The 23,351-nt window shown below is 46.6% G+C and overlaps 1 protein-coding gene across 5 annotated transcripts in view; it reads left to right on the plus strand.

Annotated features, from left to right (window-relative positions):
- Positions 1–23,351, plus strand: part of LOC138582108 (uncharacterized) — a 673,069-nt gene that overhangs the window by 181,067 nt on the left and 468,651 nt on the right. The window lies entirely within an intron of this gene.

Consider the following 23,351-nt stretch of genomic DNA (forward strand, 5'->3'; position numbering starts at 1 on the left):
CACGGCCAGTGCCCGAGCCTCAGGACAACTCGGTGGCCATTTTGATGGCAATCCAAACCTTATGCACAGAAATAAGGACAAGATTGCCCCTCACCCCAACGGACGACCCAACAGAACCGGGCCAGTCGGGAAGCCCTCTGAACAAGCGGAGGAGAGTTCACCCCCCCGCCTTTCCAGCCCTCGCGGCCCGCTCAGCCTTCACCTCCTTCCCCTGAGCCTAGGGATGACACAGGAACGGATACGGCCACGACGGGGACAGATGACGACGGTGGTGATGACAGGATGGGCCTTCCATCACCACTCCCTCGGGCCTCCCCGCCCGACGAAATTGGTTCCTTCCACGCCATGATTGCCAGGGCATCCAAGCTTTTTCAGCTCTGCCCTGAGGAACAGAAGAAGGAAGGTTTCCTCTATCAGCGGTGCAAGGCCAAGAGGAAGACGGTCCTCGCGGTACCATTGATTGACGACATCTGGGAGGAGAGACTTGCTCTCCTGAAGAACCCGTCCACGATGCCTGCCAAGAGCGACCGGTACGAGAAGAAGTACTAGGTCCCCGATTCCGTCCCTTTGTGCCTTGGGGCACAGCCGACCCCGGATTCGGTCGTCTCAGCGGCGGCCAAGAAGAAGGCGGCTGGGGCGTCATCCTCAACTTCGACTGCCCCACCTGATGGTGAGGGAAAGAAGCTAGACGCCCTGGGACGACGAGTCATCTCGTCTGCGGCGATGACAATTAAGGCAGCCAACGCCCTAGCGATTGTGGCCCGCTACGACAGGGAGCTGTGGTACAAGATCACTCCCCTGCTGGACTTCCTAACGGACGACAAGAGGACGGAGGCCCTGGAGATCCTACAGGAAGGTGAGGTGGCGTCAGACCACGCCATAACGGTGGCCACGGATATCGCTGACATTCCGCCAGTTGGGCAACAGTGTTTGCCTTCGATGGCGGGGATGGCTCAAGGCAACTGATTTCCGCCAGGACATGCAAACCAGAGTTTTGGACATGCCCTTTGACGGGAACAACTTGTTTGGGAAAACAGTGGATGAGTCACATCAGGCCATCAAGACCGACACAGACGACTCGAGCCTTGGATGTTGCAGCAACGACGGCCGCCCTTTCAGAACGCCGGAGCCAGGCAGGGTGCCACCAAGGGATCCGGCGGCAGCTCCTCGACGTACCGCCAGGCGGCCTGCTCCTCTTTGCAGGAGGCCTACAGAGGACGCGGCAAGTCAGGAGGATCTTGTTGTCGTCGACAAGGCCACCTCCAAGCAGGACTGAACCGGCCGTAGCGTTGGGCCCCCACCTGAGCACCCCGGTGGGAGGCCAGCTGGTGAAGTTCGTCAGCGTGTGGGAGTCCATCTCCACTGACCGTTGGGTGCTGGATGCCCTAGCCCGTGGGCACACTCTCGAATTTCTAAAGAAGTCCCCCACATTCCTCCCGTGGCCAGGAAGGAAAACCATGTCCCTCAATTGCTGTTAGAAGTAAGGGCGATGCTCAAGAAAGGTGCCATCGAGCTCGCCCGAAGAGGCTCCGGGGCTCCGGAGTATACTCAAGGTACTTCCTCGTCAGAAAGAAGACAGGCAGTTGGCGCCCCATCCTGGACCCATCCAGTTAAACAAGTACATCAAGGTGCAAAAGTTCAGGATGGTCACCCTCCAGCACGTGCTGGGTCATCTGGAGGAGGGCGACTTCCTATCGCCGCTGGACTTGGAGGATGCTTACTTCCACATCCCCATTCTAAAAGGACACCAAATGTTTCTCAGATTTGTAGTACAGGGGCGGCACTACCAATTCAAGGCCCTGCCATTCGGGGTGAAGTCGGCTCCCAGGTTGTTTTCCAAGTGCCTCGCACCAGTGATGGTGCGTCTGCGCCTGCAGGGGATCCACGTCTACCCCTACCTGGATGATTGGCTCATCTGGGCAAGGACAACAGAACTCGCCGTCAAACACACTGCGGAGACCGTCCAACTTCTTACGGACCTGGGATTCTCCATCAACTACTCGAAATCCCACTGTTAGGCAGAAACCTGTGCAGTTCCCTTAGGGCCCACTGCAAAAGATTTAAGACTACAGGTGTTTGGCAGTAAACCCACTTGGTAGCAGTCTGTACCACACAGATTCACTTGGTAGCTGTGGCTGAGCAGTCAGGCTTCCCTCAAGAAGAGTTAGGCAGTATGTAGAGTATACACAATAGGTACAGAGATACAGTAGCACAAGCAAACACTGACCAGAGCTTTGGTGTAAAAGTATATAATTATTTATTTAAAGACACACTTGTAAATTACACTAGCACAAAAGAGGTAAGTAAATTAAGCACACAGTCACTATTATATATATACAACCTTAATTACTTATTAGACAACACTTAGTGAGAAGCACCACTTATTTTCAGACAGAGAGCGCTTAACATAAGATGGCACTCTAATAAGTTATAAAAAAAAGGGAGGGAAAAAGGCAGAGTTATGGAAGCACACAAGTTTCAATACTTTTAAAAGAACCACAGTAAGGGAGGATAGGCAATGAGTTCTACTGGAGAGCAAGGAAGTCAATTGCAAGGCCCAGCTCTTGGAGAGAGCAAGCAGAAGGGGTGCAGGTTCACACAGTGGGGTTATACAAGAGTCTTGTAGATAGTTCGCACAAAAAGGATGAAATTGAAGTCAGGAAAAGTTAGCTAGGTTGTCCCAGGCCAGCCCAGGTTAGAAAGTCGAGGCTTTACTGTCACCCCGAACGATCAGTCGCAAGGGAAGCCAGGCGGGGCACAGTAGCTTAAGTGTGAAGGAAGCTCCAGCGGGGGCAGTTGTTCCTGGCAGCGGGTGCAAGTCGGTGTTTCGTCCAGAAGAAGAGGAGGTCTCGTCGTGGAGGAAAGATGAAGGTCGTTGCACTGCCAGGGAAGAAACCAGCCGCAGAGTTCTTTAGTTTAAAAGGTACTACCCTTCTCTTCGTGGTAGTGGTAAGCCGTGGTATTCCGGTTGCCAGGGTGCTTGGCACGGGCAAGGCGGCCACGAGATGCTCCAGGAAGGTGAAAAGAAGGCAAGACTGGTCATCCCCACCAGTCAAAGGAAGAAGACTCTCCGGACTGGAGATCTCCTCTGTCGTCGGGAAAAGTGGTGAGACGGTTCAGCAGGGCTCCACCGGTGGTGTCGTCGTTGTAGGTCGGCTCAGCTTCTCCCTCCTCGGATTCTTAGGTCCTGTGGCGACTTCTGAAGTTCCAGTCCCCAAAGCCCTGCTTTTATTCAGCACACCCCCATTCACTCAGCCTAGCTGTCAATCTAACATGCTAAGTGGTGAGCCGGCCGGCTCACCACTTGGGCCAATCACACAAGAGTGCGACTTCAGTTACCAAGGTAACTCAGTCCAGGGTGCCTAAACCACCTCCCACACCCCTTGTGGTACCCAGACAGAGTGGCACCACTTTTGGAGGCTTCTTTGGAGAAGCCCGCCAAAAAGTGGAACAAAGGGCTCGACTTGGGTTGGAGTCACAGAAGAGAACACAAACGCCATTTTAGAATTGAGTTCTGGCAAAAAATACCAACCGGTGAATAAATATTAAATAAATAAACCGGCGGTATATTCGAGGCTATAAGAATTAAATAATTAAAGTTGGTAGCTTCGCGGTTGAATATAAAAAGTAGTATCCACTGCCACCAGCCAAAACTCGATCAGGGGGGACAGAGACGTGCCCCCTCGAACAACAGACCCCGGGGCAATCGAATTGCTCCGACCAGTACGTCCACAATATGATGGTTTGTACTGGTTTCTGTTCATAATTTGGGACTAGTAAAGCCAATGGTGACTTTATATGCCCTGGGAGACAGTAGTCAGTCCCAGGAAATGGAGTCTATGTTTGGGGGCCGCTACTCTCGCAGCGGGCAAGGGCTTTCAGACCCCGGTACACCAGGAGACAGTGATGACGGACGCCTCCCTGGAGGGATGGGGAGCGCACATCGGAGATCTGCATGCTAGAGGCCTTTGGCTCCTGGAGGAGAGGTCACTCCACATCAACATCCTGGAGCTCTGAGCAGTGTTCTGGGATCTCAGGTCGTTTATCCCGTTCCTCAAGGTCAAGGTGGTGAGGATTTTCACCGACAACACCACCACGATGTTCTACATCCGGAAGCAGGGAGGCACCAGATCCCCTGCCCTGTCCAAGGAGGCCCAGGATCTGTGGCACTGGGCCGTCGGCCAGGGGATGTTTCTGGTGCCCTTCCATCTAGCAGGAATAAAGAACATTATCGCTGACTCGCTCAGCAGAGAGAAGCGCTCGTGCCACGAGTGGGAGTTGCGTCAGGATCAAGTGGATCGACTTTTCCAACAATGGGGCAAATCCCAGATTTACCTGTTTGCGACGGCGATGAACTCCAAGTGCCAGAGGTTCGCCAGCAGGTTTCCCCAGCCAAGGAGCATGGCCGATGCTTTCTTGTTCCCATGGGACGGTCTTTTCTTGTATGCGTTCCCTCTGTTGCCGTTGCTGCTCCGACTCATCAACCAACTCAAGACGTCCCGGTGCAGGATGATCCTCGTCGCACCGGCGTGGCAGAGACAGATCTGGTTCCTGGACCTTCTGGACTTGTCAGCGTCCCCCCCAGTCAGACTGTCGACGGACGCAGATCTTCTCTCCAGAGAAGGAGGCGCCATCCTCCATCACGACCCGGAGTCGCTGAACTTGCAGGCCTGGCTCCTGCAGCACTAGAGTTTGGAGGGTACGATATCCCGGCGGACTGCAAGGAGGTGCTTGCACAGGCCAGGGCGTCCTCAACTCTAAAGTGCTACGGACACAAGTGGGAGGAGTTCTCTGTCTGGTGCCGTGCACAGAAGATTAACCCTCTGCGAATTACGGCCCCTCAAGTGCTGCCGTACCTGCTGTCGCTGGCCAAGGCGGGGCTAGCTCATGCTTCTATCAAGATCCATCATGCAGCGATTTCTCTTTACACCAGAACTACGGGACGGTCATCCCTGTGGTCTCATCGCCTGGTGAAGGAATTTATGAAGGGACTGTTCTGATTGTTCCCACCGGTGAAGGCTCCGGCACCGGCATGGGAGCTCAACGTGGTGCTTACCAGGATCATGGGGCCGCCATTCGAGCCTCTGCATTTGGCACCGTTGAAATTTCTGTCGTGGAAAACAGCGTTCCTTGTGGCCATCACCTCTGCACGATGAGTGGGAGAGATCCAGGCCCTATCCTGCAAGCTTCCATACTTGACTTTCCACGAGACGAGGGTGGTGCTGAGGACGTACCCCTCCTTCATGCCCAAGGTGCCATCGGACTTCCACCACAACGAGCCCTTGGTGTTGCCAGTTTTCCTCCCGCCGCCTTCGTCGCCGGCCGAGAGGACTTTGCACAGGCTGCATGTAGCTAGAGCGCTGAAGTTCTACGTGGACCGCACAAAGAGTTTTTGGAAGACATCACAGCTTTTTGTGAACTTTGGATCTGTGAATCAAGGGAAGGCCCTCTCGAAGGCTTCCATTTCCAGATGGCTCTCCGGCTGCATCAGGCACTGTCATCGGTTGGCAAACCGACCGTTGCCCGGCCATCCGAGAGCCCATTCGACCAGAGCGATCGCTGCTACTACAGCGTTCTTGTCTGGTGTGCACCTGCTGGACATCTGCAGGGCTGCTACGTGGAGGTCGACTCACACCTTCACAAAGTTCTACTGCGTCGACCGGGATTCCAGGGAGGAGTCCAGAGTCGGCCAAGCAGTGCTGAGCAACCTGTTCGCCTGAAGGTAGGTCTAGTGAGGAGGTAAGAGTTGCTTAATGTTGAGTTTATGTAATGCTTAATGTTGAGCCTTGCCACCTCCTGTGGTTGTACATGTGTGTACTGCTATGTATTCTTATATTCATGAGCATGTGAATCCATGCCAGACCCCATGCTGGAGAAGGAACAAGTTACATACCTGTAACTGCTGTTCTCCAGCATGGGTCTGGCATGGATTCACATGTGAACCCTCCCTGCTACCCCTCTGCGGCTCTTCACTTGATCATACTGCCACTTTATGTGCTACCGAATCTGAGGATGGCTGCCAGGGGCGGGGCTTAGGGAGAGGGCAGTCATTGGCTGGGGGCAGTATGACCCAGAGACAAATGATTGTTTACAACTAAGGAAGGACAGATCAGAAACGAAACTGATACTGATTTCTTTCTTTACCAAGGATTCCCAGCCTGACGATGGGGAATATTCATGAGCATGGGGAATCCATGCCAGACCCATGCTGGAGAACAACAGTTACAGGTAAGTAACTTGTTCCTACTCCGAGTCCTACTGTTCCCTGTTCCAGTCCAATACCTAGGAGGCAATCCCACTTCCCAGACAGGTTACAAATTAAAACAAAGGGCCTAATTCACAGAAGCGCTTTATAATGGAAAAACCCCATTGGAAAAAGCTCTGTGAATTAGGCTCGAAGAGCGTAATATTCACCCTATCTGTTGGAACAGTTTGTCTGATGTCCTACTGAGACAGTGCAAGACTCCGATCTTAGTATAAGGCTGTACACTGAACCTGCAGTACCCCAAGGATGCAATAGAAACACTTATAAACAGAAGTATTATAAAAAATAAAGGTTTATTATAAATACAAGCAGGCCAAGTTAAGTCTTGGGGGTAAGTACTGGTCATAGAGTCATAAACACATTTATGAAAACACACTACAATGCTTGAAGGTACACAGACCAAAGCATAAATACTTCTTCAGAATACCTAACAGTAATTCTAGGGAAGTCAGACCTTATCATACACATTTAGTATAGGCCACACATATTCATGTGGAATAAAAACCATTAGTTCATTAGTTGCATTTCGATTACTTTCTGTAATACAAGGGTAGTAGACCCTGCCAGTTATGCAGTGACACTCGGCAAAGAAATCACATAATCAACCAACCCTGTTACCAGGATACGTTTCTGAATAGTGGAACACAGATTCAAGGAACAGTATATACCTGTATCTACATTCAGAATAACACAGTTATACCAGATGAGTAAGACCTTTTGGTCTAATATTCAATTACAGTTGCTTTTCAGCTCAGTGGAACATAGCCTACGATAAGCATGAACTCTTTACACTAATTTAGGATGCACCAGGCAGAGCAAGGTCAGCTAAACCTACAGAACACTTTTTAAGAATGGCACACAGCTATTCTGGCCAGGTAAAATCTAATGTTGTAATATACCATTACAGCTGCTTTTCAGGTCAGTGGAGCACAAATTGAGGTAAGCAATAACTCTTTAACTTATTTTAGGATGGTGCACAGCCAACTCAAGGTAAGTAAAGCCTATATACTTTTTAAAGGAGCTATCAGCAACTTAAAGGTTTGTATAGACCCAAGACTGGTTTAGCATCTATAAAACAGACCAGGGAAAGAAAACCCCAATGTTACACTTCATGAATAACTCAATGTCATTCTAGGTTGGTAAAACCTAAGGTAGACTTATTCTAAACAGGCTATAAAGCAGGTTAGGGTAGGCAAGACCCAGTTGGGGGACCTATACACCTATTCTCTGAAATAAATAGTTAGTGAAGCCAACAGCATTACTTTTGGGAAAGAGGCACAACCAATTCACAGGTGAGTAAATTAACCTCATATATACTTTTCAGAATGGCACAAAACACATTTAAGGTAAGTAAGAACTTTTGTAACTATCCACTCAGAGTTACAGTTACCAACTAACTCTTCTACAAGTAAGTACACTTTTCAACACTTGTTATAATTTTCAAGGCAGACCCCTTTAATTATCGGGCCCTTCCCTTTTCTATCGCATGAGTTCTCAGAGGCAGAAGAGGGACCCTACTGGTCTAGGAGCCAGCTGTAGGCAGGGTGAGATAGGGCTCATTTGCAGGAGAAGATCAGAGTTTCTGAGGAAGACTGTTAAGTAAGTATTTCATTTAAAGTAAGTCGAGGTCCAGGGACTTCTGAGAAGACACCTTTGGAAGATTACAGCAGTGGATCTGGGTGAACTGGATGAGAGGACTCCTAATCACAAGAAACACCCCAAAGCTTGTCAGAAATCACAAGGCTTCAGGTACCTAAATAACCCAGCCAACACAGTACCTTAGCACAGAAGAAGAGTTGCAGGGGGGGAGACTTCAGGATCTGCAGCCAAAACCCAGTCAATGGATTCCTTTGTCACGAAGACGGAAGACAGGGCTCTAGAAGGACTTTTGAAGCAAGGATCAATGGTGAAGGCTCCAGGCAAGTTTCTTCACATCTGGATGCGGTTCTGTGGTTTTGACCCCCTTTTCAGGAGCCAGAAGAAGACTGAATATCGCTGGTCAGATTGTTGTAGATTGGAAGGTCCAGCTCTTTGGTGAGCGTATTTTCTGGTTTGATTCACGTCTCTGGGGCTCCAGCAGGATGCCCACAAAGTTTCTGCTAGATTCAGAATTCAGAAGACCATGCACCGTACAATGGCTTGAGGTCCTAGGGTATTGGGTTATTGCAGCCCGGCAAGGTTGCAGCATGATGAGGGATAGCTCAAAATGCAGGTCTTCTTCAGTCTAGTGGATCTTGCCGGGCACTAGGTCGGGGTCTTCGTTTTCAGAGGCCATAGGTCACTTGGAAGGAAGGGTAACAGCAGGCTCCGTTTACACAGCAGGCTCTCAGGTCGCTCAAAATCATCTCGGGTGTGTTTTCTTCATCTTCCTCTTCCAATTCGATTCCAGTGGTCGACTTGTCAGCAGCTTCCAGGTTCGGAGTATTTATCAGGAATTACAGCAAAACTTCTGCATTCTCTCCCTGCATTTTACAGCAAGGGGTGGTCTGGCTGTCCAATCAGGACAGCCGGCTACCCAATGGGAGTTGTTTCCTTTCAGGCAAGGTGAAAGACAAAGGGTTGCAGAGTTTTGGACTCCTCCCTCGCTTCCTGCCTTTCCAGGCGCTCTGGAGCCTGGGCGGGGAATCCAGAGGATTCCCCCCGAAGACAAAACAGCCACTGAGGTCATTCCTGCCTAGAATGGCAGGGGAAGAGCTCAAAAACAGCACAGCATACAATACATGGTGAAAAAAAGAAGTAGCCCAGTATGTTAGGCAAATGGTGGCCTTTCTGTGAATGACTGAGGTTGAATCAACAGCCTGCGAGTAATAAAGACTAAGTCATAAAGGTAAAACCACTGCCACCAGCCATTCTTGTAAAACTTGCAATTGTAACAAAATGTTACCAGGTAAGAAAGGGGATATATTGTATCCCCCCAGCACCCCACATAAGGTTGGGTGTGCTGGCTCACTATATAAAATGTAAAGGGGGATGAAAATCCCTCTTTACTACTTGGGAACTGTAATTCACCCAAGTACATGAAAGAGAAATTAACAGCCTAAATCAGAGAGTTGTAGGAAATTATACCTTCAACCATACACTGTGGAGAGACATAACAAGGTCACCCATAAAAAGAGTAAACGACTAGGTGAGAGGGGAAAAAGATTCCCCTTCACCTAGGAACAAGGTAAAATAGTTACCTAGCCAAAGCAAAAAGTTCTGGGGTCGACACAAGTCAGGAAGATTTATCATTGATATGAAAGTCTTAGTTAACACTATCCAATGAGGAGTTGGCTCCTTGTCCTGCCTCCTTAGCAGGATAAGAGGAGCCCCCTCTCACATCATGTCCATTTATTTACCCAAGACCATGACCAGGCCCACCCATGTCAGGGAGCGAGGGTGGGATTGGAAGCTGGACCGGGACAAGGAAAGGTAGGGTTTGGGTTAATTAATATTATCGGTACGTAATTAGGCCATTACCCCCTCGTCCTTCTTCCTTTTCCCAGTCCAATAACTATGAGGACATGGCAAACAGGCCCTGTCGACCACAAGGAAAACCAACCACCCAAGGCAGGGAACTAACTACACACTAGTGAATGTATGTCCAGAAAAACCACATCACACAGTATAATGTACATTCAACACTTCAGAAGCAAAGGCAGAGCCCTCCCTGGGTACTGCTAGGCTGTACTGAACACAAATTGAGGGAGTAGCCCAAGTGGCCGCCTGACAAATGTCACTGTTGGAGACACCCTGGAAGGCCGCCCAAGACCAGCCACTCCCCGGTTGGAGACCAGTCTGAATCGTTAGTTTGACCCAGCGGCTGATGGAGGCTGTAATAAGCTTATGTTTCACCTGACCTGCCCCAAAGGTCACCAAGAGGGAGTCACATGACCTAAGGTTGACTTTCCTGTCTAGGTACACCCAAACTGCCCACATCCAGCAGGCTAAGGGAAGGATTTGATTCTAGCAAACTCTCCTTGTGAAGAGAAGGAAGCACCAGATCTTTGTTAAGATGGAAGGAGGAGCGAACCTTAGGGTGAAAGTCAGGAGAGAGACAAAGAACTAGACCCCCTGGAAGAAAACATAAGTAAGGAGGAACACACAGCAGGGTACTCAATTCCACTAGGTGTTTAGCCAAGGTAATGGCCACCAAAAACAGTTTTAAAGATAAGAAACTTTAATCCTACAGACCCATGGGGCTCAAAGGGCTCCAATGCTAGCCGGGAGAGGAAGAGAGTGGACAGAGCATCCTTACCCCAGGCTAGCGGATCCCATTCCCATGAGCAGTATGTGGGAAGGAGATGAGAGCGGCGAGAGGCAGAGATCGATGACTGGAATCCCAATCCTCCAGATGGGGGAAAAACTCTGCTCAGGGTATCAGTTTCCAGATTCTGTTCTCCCGGGAGCTAGGCAGATTCCAAGGATCGGAGATGTGCTTCTGACCAAGACATAATCTTGGCTGCAAGGAGGGCGAGAGAGGCACATTTGTTCCCGCCCTGTCCGGTGAGATACCATTTGGTGACCATATTGTCTGTTCCTATTTAGACTGATTCCACCTCCATGTAATGGCTGAAGTGAAGTAAGGCCCTGTGGACCACTGTCAGTTCTCTACAATTGGATGAAGCCCAACCTTCTGACGGTGGCCACCTTCCCTGTTCTGTCACTGTCTCTAGAGTTGCTCCCCAAACAGGTCTGCTGGTGCCCATCATCAGAACCTGAGGGGAGGGTTCAGTGGGAACCCCCTCAGGAGGTTGGAAATCCTCTCTGATGGAGCTGTTCAGGTGAATCAAATGAGAATATTCCTAAGAGGTCGGATTCCAAGACCTTAGGCTTTGAGCCACCAGCGGCTGTAGAGGATCTCTGGCCCTGTGCATGGCCAAGATGGTAGCCTCCATGTCCCCCTGAATCTGTAGCCAAGTGCGAGCTGGAGCTGATGATCTGGCAAAGAGGCATGTCAAACACTCCTGGAGTTTGATCGCCCTTTGAAGTGGAAGGGAAACCCGACCCTGGAGAGTGTCCTGATCTGCCCTTATGAATTCCAGACTGGAGCAGGGTTCAAGATGACTCTTGGCCTAGTTAAATTTCCAACCAAACCTCAGTTTGGTCTGGCAAACAATAGCTGTGCTGCGCAAGGTCTCCTCCCTGGATGGTGCAAGGATTAACCAATCATTCAGGTACAGGTTCACTCAGATTCCCTTAGCATGAAGTATCCCCACCAGCAGGGCCAGAATCTTGGTAAAGATCCTCGGGCTGAAGTTAATCCGCAGGGAGTAAGCGGAAACAGAAAGCATCCACAGCGGTAGCAAACCTCAGGAAATGCTGGTCTGGCCTCTTTATGGGTACATGAAAGTAGGAGTTCTCCAAGTCCACTGCAGATCGAAAATACGCTGGAGACATTACAGGAATAATGGAATGATTTTCCCATTCTGAACTTTCCTGTGGTGACAAAATAATAATAATAATAATAATAATAATAATAATAATAATAATAATAATAATAATAATAATAATTTGGCATTTATATAGCGCTACAAACCCTCAGGTATCCGACCGCTGCTTATTATTACCCACAGTGTGTGGTGCTCAATCAATCTGCAGGGGTAAAATGATTTACCCCTGCAGATTGGTGATGGGGCAGAAGTCCCGGACGGATTTTAGACCTGGAATAGGATGGAGTAAACTTATCCTGCTTCAACATGCGGACTGACTGGATGGCTTTCTTTGCCAGAAGGTATGAAATGCCCTGCTGGAGCACAGTCTTCCTCATGGGGTCCCTGGGCCAAAGAGTTACCCTAGTTTCAGAATCTTTGGGACAGGAGATGCACATCCAGCCATCTCAAACCTCCTGGTCGCACACCTGACAGAAAGCACACGGCCGTCCTCCCACTGGAAGCTCCATCTGGAGGCAGAACTGAAGAATCCCTGGATAGTCATGCAGAAGGAATGGCCAGAATGACTGTTTTATGGTCTGACGAGGTTTGGCTGAAGCGGGAATACCTCTTTCCCTGCATCTGAAGACCCCCCGTTGAGTGACACAGGTGGGATGGGAGGGCTGGTATCTGTAGGGCCTTTGAGACTAACCAGCTCTTGATTTAAAGGGAAGAGCAAGGCCAGAGTTCTTGCAGGCTTCCTTGACAAGTGCCCACATTTTCTACAACCAAAATGTCCTCCTGGGGCTACCACAGAAACCTGTTCTAAGGCACGCAACATATCACAGGAGATGTTGGGGGAAGCCATTATCGCCTTTTCCATTAGTTCCACCAAGCAGGACACATCGGATCCCTCATCTCTGGCTGTCAGAAGTACCTGTAAATCCGTAAGTGTAGACTGCAAGAGATGTGCAGCATAAATACCCACACAAAGAACAAAGGTGGAAGCGGCATAGGCCTTTTTGAGAGAACTCTTTATTTGTATATCACCCTGGTCTGAAAGCAAGGCTTCTTCTGCAAATACAGGTGTCTTGACTGTCACATAGAGCAGAAGAAAGTACATTTTTAGATGATCAGGGAGCTCGACCTGGAAACCCTGATGTGGGTACATCCTAGGCCAATGTCTGGGGATCGTCGCTTTCTCTGGATCTTTCAATTTGCTGTATATAATATTGCAAATACTATCTAATTCCTGTGGATCCAGGTACTCTCATTTTAGCCAGATATAAGAACCGAGGCACAGAGGGAGACGAGATTTGCCCACAATCAAATATTTGAGGAATGTCATTTTCCAGATTCGACATGGAGCCTATATGTAAAACATACATGATGCAGTACTTGTAACAGGGTAACCGAAATCTCTAACGCAAGCTACAGCTAGTGTATAAAACATCTATAGATTAATAGACACAGAAGTACTTGTTATCGAGAATGGCTGGCAGTGGAGTAGCAGCTTAACTCAACTGCTCTGGACCTCTCCCTGAAGCTATTTATATTGAAATTATAATGAGCTCCAAGAAAAAGATTGGGGAAGCAGAAAACCCAGCCTCCAAGAAATCTAAACAAATCCCTGAGATGGAAGAAACCCCTAGCCTTGGAGATGTCTACAAAACCATTCTGAAGGTGGCCCAGGAAGTCAGTGATATTAAACTGACAATGGCTGAACTCAATCTGAAAACCGGTCAGCTGGATGGCAGAGTCACTGAACTAGAAAAATCCTCTTCAACTATGAGCACTGAGATTGCTGGCAGCTTCCAGGCATACAAGACCCTACAATCTGACTTGAAGTCTGAAAGGGAACAACGCTTGGATTTGGAGATGAGAATCAGAGCAAGAAACATCAGACTGGTTGGTGTAGAGGAATCTGAAGGAGATGAAGTGGGCCTGTCATCCCTAGTCTTACAGATTTTTAAAAACAGTTTCCAGTGCTCTGCAATCAGGATTGAAGACATAGATAATACCTTTCGGATTGGTAAACATCAGGGGAACAGAGCTCGACATATTATGGTCACCTTTTTACATATGAGATCTAGGGAATGTTTAATGAAAGCTGCCAGACAGGCTGGGAAAGCCTTATACAAAGGTAGATCTGTTTATGTCTATCCTGATTATACTAAAGAGATCCTGCTTAGAAGAAGATCTTTCCGGAGTGCTAAAGAATTGGCTAGTCAACTAACTTTAAAAGCCTTTCTTAGCAGAAATAATGTTCTTACTGTTGTGTTTCCTGATGGGGACCGAAACACATCTGATCCTGCATTGGCTTTAGATTGGTTGGAAACATACAAGAGGGGTCTTCTAGCACCTCCCATGAACAGTGAGTGACATTGTTGGTGTCCCCCCGCCCCACCATGTTTTGTATATTTTTATTTTTTTATTTTTAACAATGTTATTATTAATATTCGCCTTTTAAAATGGCGCCGCCGGATTTTGGCAGTTCGTATTATTTGAAATTAGTGTGGAACCCCCCACTGTACCATTCGATGGAATTGTACGTCTTCAATCCCGGCTCACAGTGTTTTTGGATGTGAGGAAAGGACCATTCAACTTGGCGTGAGACGTGTGTGTGTATACGTCATCACGGCCATTGAATGCGGAAATGCGGAACCAGCCACGGACGTCAAGAGTGGATGCGTGCGCGGTCGGGCTCCGACAGTGCCCTTCTTGCCTTGGTTTCTCGTAGAAGGGGCCGGATAGATTCTCCCGATTCCCCTTGGATGGCCGTGCCCGGACTATCCAGTGGCGCTCGCACCCGGGCGTGGCTGGGAACACAGAGAGCGGCATCTTTGCCTTCGGCTCAAGGTATGTGCTGTCCAGGTGGGGTTCAGAGCCGTCGGGACCGTCTCCCTTGTGTTGGAAGCTGCGGATGTCCTGGGAGCACTCTGGGCTGTGCAGGTTCCCCTTGCAGCTCAATACCACGGGGGGTCATGGTATACACAAGCCTTCAATGGCAAACTGGCCCTTTGCTACATTGCCGACCGGCCTCCCTTCAGTGCAGCCATCCTACAAGCATACAGACATCTGCTCCTCCCGTGGTTTGTGTTGAGATATTTTGTTTCATGGCAGAGACTGCGGCAGCGCCCAGGATGCTGTTCTCCTTTTACTCCGCTGCGGTCACATTGGCACGCCTTCACAGATTACGAAGTTGGGGAGTTAAAACGTTAGTCTTATTTTAATTTTAGCAATCTTCATTCCATCGCTGGCCTTGTGACCACAAAGGATCTGGTCTCCCAAGGGAACTATGGAACAGATTTATGGTCAAGATTAGCTGATTTCAGTATAGGTGCTCAATTTCTTTGGCTAGATTAATCACCTGAAGGCACTCTCTTTCTGTGCTATCCTTCATGTAGTGAATGTGATATACATATGTTCCCTTACCCTTCTCCTTTTAAATTCTATTGGGATGTTGCAATTTGAACGATGTTTTGCATCATAGTGATGGCGTAGCCTGATGTTCTGCTATTGATGTTCCATGTCATTGTTTAGATATTCATGAATGGTATGATATCAGTGCTCTTACATAGTATATATATTTATACATTTGAAGTTACCTTTTCTAACTTTACTGGTTTTTGCACGGTTCTTTCGATGTTAGTGGATAGGTGCAATTTGGTGTGGGGTGGGGTCGGTTTTTAAGTAGTGTTTGTTTACTATAATTTTTTGTGTTTTTTAATGTGACTCTTGATGGTGGGGTTTCTTCTTGGGGGGATGACGGGGGTTCGGGTTGTTCATTCATTACCAAATGTTGTTCTCTTTATTGGCAGGGTTTTCTGACCACATAGTTGTCTTTTATCACATCATAGGGAGGGGTCCTGGGGATGGTTCTCAATGTTTTTCAATTTTCTTTTTGGGCTGAATAGACTTCATTGCCTGGTCCGTTCTTTTTATTTTCTGCTTATTGTTTGTCATTTTTTTTTTTGTGTTCCTTTTCATTTTGACTTTTTTGATATTTGTAGTGTAATAATGACTTCCCACTCAGGTGGGACTTCGGATGACCTACGTATTATATCCTGGAATGTGAATGGGATCAATAACCTGCTCAAGAAAAAGAAAGTGTTTCAAATGATGCAGGACATGCATGCAGACATCTGTTTTTTACAGGAGACTCATATATTGGAGGATGAAATATCTGGTTTGGAGAGGGAATGGGTTGGTGTAGCTGTTGGCTCTTCTTTTACTTCCAGATCAAGGGGGGTGGTCATTTTGTTTCGAAAAAAATTGCCTATAAAAGTTATACGCAAAATTGCTGATCAAGAAGGTCGAATGGTTGCGTTGTTGATCGAGATTCAAGGGGAATTATTAACTCTCTGCAATGTGTATGCTCCTACTGTGGATGATGGGTCCTTTTTCAGAATGGTGGCACAGACTATTTTAGAGTTGAATAATACTAATGTTCTGCTTGGTGGTGATTTTAATACTGTGATTGATCCAAAATTGGATAGAAGTCAGAACGGCCGTGTTCTTCGTTGTGATTATCATCACCGGGCACTTAGACTGCTTTTAGAGGAACATGGTTTGAAGGACATATGGCGTCTTGAGCATCTGGACAAGAGGCAATACAGTTTTTATTCCAGTGCACATACAGTGTTTTCTAGACTGGACATGTTTTTCACTGGTGGGACAGTTTCAGACAGTTGGGTTTCTTCCGATATTGGTAACATTGTACTGAGTGATCATGCCCCTGTTATGTTGCAATTGAGACTTAAATTTCAGTGTAAAAGAAGCTTCTCATGGAAAATGAACACCTCTATTCTATTAGATGATGATATTTTGAATAAGATAGTTACTGAAGCTGATTATTTTGTTAAGGAGAATCGATCTGAAGAGGTCAGTGTGGCAAATACATGGGAGGCCTTTAAATGCTGTATGCGTGGTGTGTGTTTAGGGCTGTCTAGTGGTAAACGGAAGAGAGAAGAAGGTAAGAGGCGTGAGCTTGACTTACGTATTGGTGAAATTTCTCGGGATCTGATGTTCGATCCAACAGATTCATTGAAACTTTCTGAATTGAAAAAGCTCAAAAAAGAAATGGAAGATTTTTTGACAATGAGGTCCGAGCGTAGTTTGTTCTACTCTCGGTGTACATATTTTGAGAAAGGAGAGCGTTGTGATAGATGGTTGGCATACCGGCTGCGGAAAAGGATCTCAGAATCGGCTATTGCTTCTATGATTGACAAGGAGGGTAGGATCACTTTTGATCCAATTAGAATTAACTCAATCTTCCGCGATTTTTATGAGAATCTGTATGGTGATGAAGCTGGTATTACAGGTAGAGGAGAGTGCTTTTTTGGTAATTTGAATGTGCCCAGGTTCCAGAATGCTGAACGTGATGGTCTTGGTGAAATGATAACTATTGAGGAGATTAAAGGCGCAATTTCCGGGCTGAATGTAGGTAAATCCCCGGGGCCGGATGGCCTTCCATGTGAATTTTACAGGGTCCTTCCGGACTCGGCATTGGAACTCCTGAGAGATATGTTTGTGTCAAGTAGAATTGTTGGGTTGTTACCTAAGAGTACCAATCATGCGTCGATTTCGGTCTTTTTGAAAAAGGATAAGGATTGCAATCAGCCAGCTAGTTATCGTCCAATCAGCCTTATCAATACAGATAACAAGATCTTGGCCAAGGTTCTTGCTTTACGCTTGGGACAGTTCATGCCGATCTTGATAGGGGAAGAACAATCTGGTTTCATGAAGAGTCGAAGTACGTCCAGCAATATCAGGAAATTGTTATTAACCATGGAAATGGCGGACAGATTGGTAGGTGATGCAGCCACCCTGTCCTTAGATGCTGAAAAAGCATTTGACAGAGTTAATTGGAATTATTTATACTCGGTATTGAGGGCAATGAATCTGGGGGAGGATTTTATTTCCTGGGTAGCTCTTTTATATGCCAGTCCGACGGCTGACGTCAAGACTAATGGAGTGGTGTCGGAATCGTTTTGTTTGAAGCGGGGCACGAGACAGGGTTGCCCGTTTTCTCCTCTGTTATTTATTTTGGCGATTGAACCCCTTGCTATTTACATAAGGAATGAACCGAATTTACAGGGCATTGAATGTTGGGGTATGGTGCAAAAGGCTTGGCTTTATGCTGATGACCTCTTGTTGGTGTTGCAGAGTTTGGACATATCCCTGCCATGTCTGATGAGGATTTTGTCGAATTTTCATGATTGTTCTGGATACAAGGTTAACCACCAGAAGTCAGAAGTGTTGCCTCTGTCCAATAGATGTGATAAATCCCTGGTTGAGGGACTGGGGTTTACTTGGTGTGATAGGCGCTTGCGCTACCTAGGGGTGTGGTTGACAGCTCCAGTCTCCCGTATGGTTGATGAAAACATGAGTGTGGTAGTACGAGATTGCAAATTGATTTTGGAAAGGTGGTCTTTACTTAAACTTTCACTATGGGGTAAAGTCAATGCCCTGAAAATGAATTTGGCTCCCAGGATTAACTTTATAACCAGCATGCTTCCACTGAGAATAAAGTGTAGTTATTGGAAAGATCTAGACCGCCTTATGCAGGAATTTTTATGGGACAAGAAGCCGCCCAGACTTAGTCTATGGAAATTGCAGCGTCCAATTTATTTGGGTGGTCTAGGAGTTCCAAACTTTAAGGCCTACCATTTAGCGTTTTCTGCTCATTCTTTTGTTCCGTTTTTAGATGGTAAACTGGATAGATGGGCGGTGGCGGAGTCGAATGCATATGGGCCATTGGGCCCGGAAGCACTGTTGACCACTAACACAAAGATCACGGGGGGGAGTCTGTTAACCACGTCCTTTTTGCGCAAGTCTTGGATTGAGGTCTTGACTTTGATGGGGAGGGACGCTTTTAAGTGTAAGAATGCCTCTATATGGCTGAATCCTAGGATTAGAGATAACTCCAGGACAATTTTTTGGCCCGATTGGTTCCTAATGAATGTTAAAAAGGTCTCCGACTTGGGGAACGATGAACGGTGGCTGACTGCAGCCGAGCTGAGAGAGAGATGGAGTTTTGAGGACTTGTCGGACTCGGCTTATAGACGACTCAAGAGGTCTATCGGTGAGGTGGACTGGTCTGACTCCTTTGACTTGACTATTTTTCTGACGGATCCTAATGGACGGGGAGGTGGTTTGGCCAGTAGGTTATACAAACTTTTCATGTCGTATTTTCGGAACAATGACAATTTACGGGAGGTCTGGAGTGAGAGAATTGGGTCTGTTATTGATCTTGAGGCCTGGCAGAATATTTGCGGAAATGTCTCATTATGTTCACTGAATCTGGGCGAAAGGTCTAGACAAATTAAGATCCTGAACCGTGTGTATTGGTGTCCGGAAACTTTACATAAGAGGGGCATGACTGACAATGCTGATTGTTGGGGTTGTGCTCAGGAAGTGGGTACATTAGAACACATGCTGTGGGCCTGCGAGAGGGTCAGGGCTTTCTGGATAGACATTTGTGATGTGTGTGTCAGAATTTTGGGTGAAGGGTGTGTTCTGGACTTTAAGACAATGATCCTAGGGGAAGATTCTGAGCTGGCTGAAGTCAGCTCTTCCCTTAAGAAATGGCTTTTCAGAGCAACCATTGTTGCTAAAAGGTTGATCCTTCGAGGATGGAAAGGTCAGATCCGCCCGTCATTTGAGGAGTGGATTCAAGAAATGCATAGCCTGTCTAGTACAGAAAAGATGATCTACAGATTGAAATGTAAGTTGTCCACATATGAAAAGATTTGGAACATGTTCAATGATTTTATTTGATCCGTTTTTATATTCCTTGTTGTTCCTCTGTACTTTGGTATTATTTTTTTGTATATACTTGTAAATAAATAAATAAATAATAATAAAAAAGAAGTACTTGTTATCTGTGGCATCGTGTTAAACAAGCCAAAAAAGCAGTGACCTGGGGAGGCGTGCCCGGTCTGTTTACCCAGGAGCAAAATGCTGAACGAGCAAGGCCTGAAAATTAAATCATTGACCAGGATTTAGTATCAAAAAAATTACCTGGTTATAATTGTATCTATGTTTCAGCTACCACTACGATAGAAGAAACCTGTTGTGCGGGTATAAGCTGAGGCCATCTGTCTCTGTGTCCATTTATCTTTAGTTATGTAACAAGCAACCACATGTTGTCCCCCACAACCCAGAGATGAACATAACACCTTAATGTCCTAGGCTTTGAAACATGTCAGGTTGACATATCCTTATATACTCTGGGTCAGGTGTTACATACATACATTGGTCAGGTGTTGCATACATTGACATTACATAGACATATTTTCACATACATTGGGTCAGGTGTGACACATATATAGTATGGAAGGGTTTGGGTGAATTATGATGGGTTTTTATTTTGAAACAGACAATTTGGCCTTAACCTTAATTGCAGACTATGGAAAATGCCCCAAGCCAAGATGGAAGTTCTCAGCCTAAGTTCTGATTGGCTGGTGATTGTTTATAGAGAGAACAGTGAACATTCTACACTGCCTTTCATCATCGTAGCCCAGCTGAGAGGACGTGTGCTAAGCTGCTCCTGCTTAACTTGATCAGGGGCTTCAAGTTTCAAGCGGTCGAGCGGCTTCTTTGAGAAAATAACAGGAATTGAGTTTGGAAAATTCCATTTTCCTGAGAGAAGAATTTATTCAAGACTCTTTCAAGAGATAAGTGCCTTTAAATTATTTCAAAGTGGAAGATTACTTTAGTTCTGAACTCGCTTTCTACTAATTTTTTGTAAAAGGGTTAAATTGTGTTTAAAGGTTCAAGAGCGCGAACACGATCTTCTTACGAATGCATAAACTGAAGCGCGAGCGAATGTTTTCATAAGCTACGTGACTTTTCAAAGCTAGCGCGTGTTCGAGTCGTTAATAAGCTTCAGCGCGTGTGTGTGTTAGCGTGAACTTAGAGCTACATGGAACTAACCGCGTGTGCGCGAGAATATTGTTACGTGGATTCTACTGCGCGTGTGCGAGAACATTGCTACGTGAATTAACTGCGCGTGCGCAAGTATATTGCTACGTGGATTCTACTGCGCGTGTGCGAGAACATTGCTACGTGAACTAACCGCGTGTGCGCAAGTATATTGCTACGTGGATTCTACTGCGCGTGTGCGAGAACATTGCTACGTGAAACTAAAGCACGTGTGCGTGTTTTTTCTACGTGGGACTTTAGCGTGAGTGCGTGTTTTCCGCATCTTGGATTAGTAGCGCATGTGCGTGTTTCTTTGCGACTTGGATTTTAGCGCTTGTGCGTGAATTTCGCCACGTGAATTTTTCATCGCAAGTTTCAAGCTCTTCATTTTTAAAAGACTTTTTTTACATTAAAAAAAAGAAGAAACTACAAAATTGGTTTTCATTGGAACTTCCTTTACTTCATAGAAAACTTTTAGACTTTGTTTAAGTAAATAGAAGAATAAGAAGTTACAGGAAAAGACTTCTAATGCATTCAAGGACCTAACAAAGAAGGCAGAATGATCATTGAGTTCATGGCAACTAGTAAGGAAGTCTATTCTACTAAATCACTTCTGTGGGCATTTTGAAGAGAAGTACCAGGTATGGTCTTTACAACTTTTTAGTAAAGGATATAGTATTTTAAGGTCAGTGACTCAATGAGAAATTGAGGTGTTTTTATATGCTTATGTTTCAACTACAGGTGATGAACCAGCTAGTCGATAGCTTCCAGCCTGAAGTTTGTTAATTTGTCCCTTTCCCCCTTTCCCCTTGAAGTGTGGCAAACTGAGCAGTAATTTGTCCAGAGCTCCGAGTGCTACATTTTAGGTGGATTGTCAGGGGTTCAGCAGCTTCCGCAGACGCAAGACCAGAATCTCAGCCTGACAATACATGACTCATCTTCAATCTTTTTTTAACGGGTTGAGGTGTGGGTAAGGGGGAGGGGCTTCACTTACCTCAAGATTGGGTCTCGAAGCATCTACGATTTTTAGAGCTCTATGTGCAAGGTGCGTTATTCCATGACACCCCCCAGGACCGGCCGGTGAATGAAGCTTCCACAAAGCCCTTTCCAAGAAGGAGTTTGAATGGGGAGGGGGGAGTCACTCCATGGCTCTCTCACTTCCGAGACTCTGTGTCCAATGCTTATTTTCTTAAGCAGTGTTGCACCAAGAGCAGGGTCCTGGTCGAGTTTGCAGCCCCTTTCAATCATTCACATCACACATGAATGCGTTTAAGGTGAGCAGAGTCAAATCTTGGTCGCAAAAAATTTGGGGCACCCCCTGCAAGCCATGCTGAGTACCACCCCCCAAGCTCCTTAACAAAACACACGGCACACCACACCCTGGTCCAGCCTGGACACCCATGTGTGCACAATGTCCATGATGATGTTGCCGCTGCAGGGGCATACTCCAAGTGAAAGAAGTAAAAGTTATTTAATGAAAGCTGAAATGTTTCACCTAGCGCAGAAAGAAGCAGTGCCTGGTCCCAAAATATGCCAGCAACCAGCAGTGGCTGGTGAGTTGTTTTATTGAAGGGTGTAAATATTTGCCACAAATATGCGATTGCAACCGAGCATAGCAAGGGGGCCCGAACTAACAAAAAACAGGTTTTTTGGGGGGGTCAGGTGGAGTCTTCCCCTCCGATGAGAAAATATTTTGAATAATGGGTTAAAATGGTGCATTACACAGAACACTTTCTGTGAAAATTTGGGTAGAAGGCCATACAGTTTGCAATCGGTTTTGTAGGGTGTAGGGTAACTCATGGAAAAAAAAGTACAATAGATGCAAGTCACCAAAAGTGCACAAGCGCATTTCCCAAAGAATTGTCATGGCGGTCCCTTCAATATGTGCCAGCATAAAAAACATTTTCATGCTGGCTGTGCCCATCCATTTCCATGCTGGCTCCACCAACATATGCTATTATTCCCATATAAGAACATACTCATGTTTGCTTTTTTATAGCATCATTACTGGAACTAGGCACAAAGCTGGCTCTACCAATATATGCCAGTACTCCTATGTAAGAAAATACTCAAGTTGTTTTGCCCATTAAAATTGACTTGTCGGAATGGACTGTTGTTTTGTTAAGTGCAGAATGCAACGCCATGAAGCTGTAAACAGTTCGGACATAGGGGGTAGTTCGAAGCTCGGGGAGGGTGGTTAGTAGTCTGGCAGTTCACCAGATCTCGCACGATCCTCTGGGACCCTATGACATCGATGTTGTGCTGAAAAGTCTCACTATGTATTGTGTCCTTACTCTAATCCTCGTGTATTTTTCGTTCTCTGTAACCTGGGTAGCTTGTGGCGGGGGAGGATCTGGGTGGGGGGAGGGAGGGAGCGGGTACGATTTGCTTTCACTTTTGATGTGTTTAATTTTTGGTTGTTGCCAGATGTTGGTTGGCGGATTTATTGTTTGCTGAAAAGTTCAATAAAAACTAAGTGGGGAAAAAAAATTGACATGTGACAACAAGAAAACATGTCCCAACCGGTTCCAATGTAAGCCAGTTCAGACCCATAAGAACACTTTTTATCCTTGTTTCATCATCGATGCTCAGTTAATGAAAAGTCATGCTACAGTAAGAAATAAACAAGCGCTACACCAAAACGTCAGTCTAGCAAGGTAATACCACTTATCATGCTTGCTTTATCAAAGATGCTGAGTAATAAATGCAATGCCACAGTAAGCAATAGCTAGAATGGCTGTACCAAAATGCCAATGTAGCCAGGTAATGGCACGCATGAACTTACCCACTGAGAACATTCTCACACG

This window comes from Ambystoma mexicanum, chromosome 3q (genome assembly GCF_040938575.1).
Source record: "Ambystoma mexicanum isolate Mex_15411 chromosome 3q, UKY_AmexF1_1, whole genome shotgun sequence".
Lineage (NCBI taxonomy): Eukaryota > Metazoa > Chordata > Amphibia > Caudata > Ambystomatidae > Ambystoma > Ambystoma mexicanum.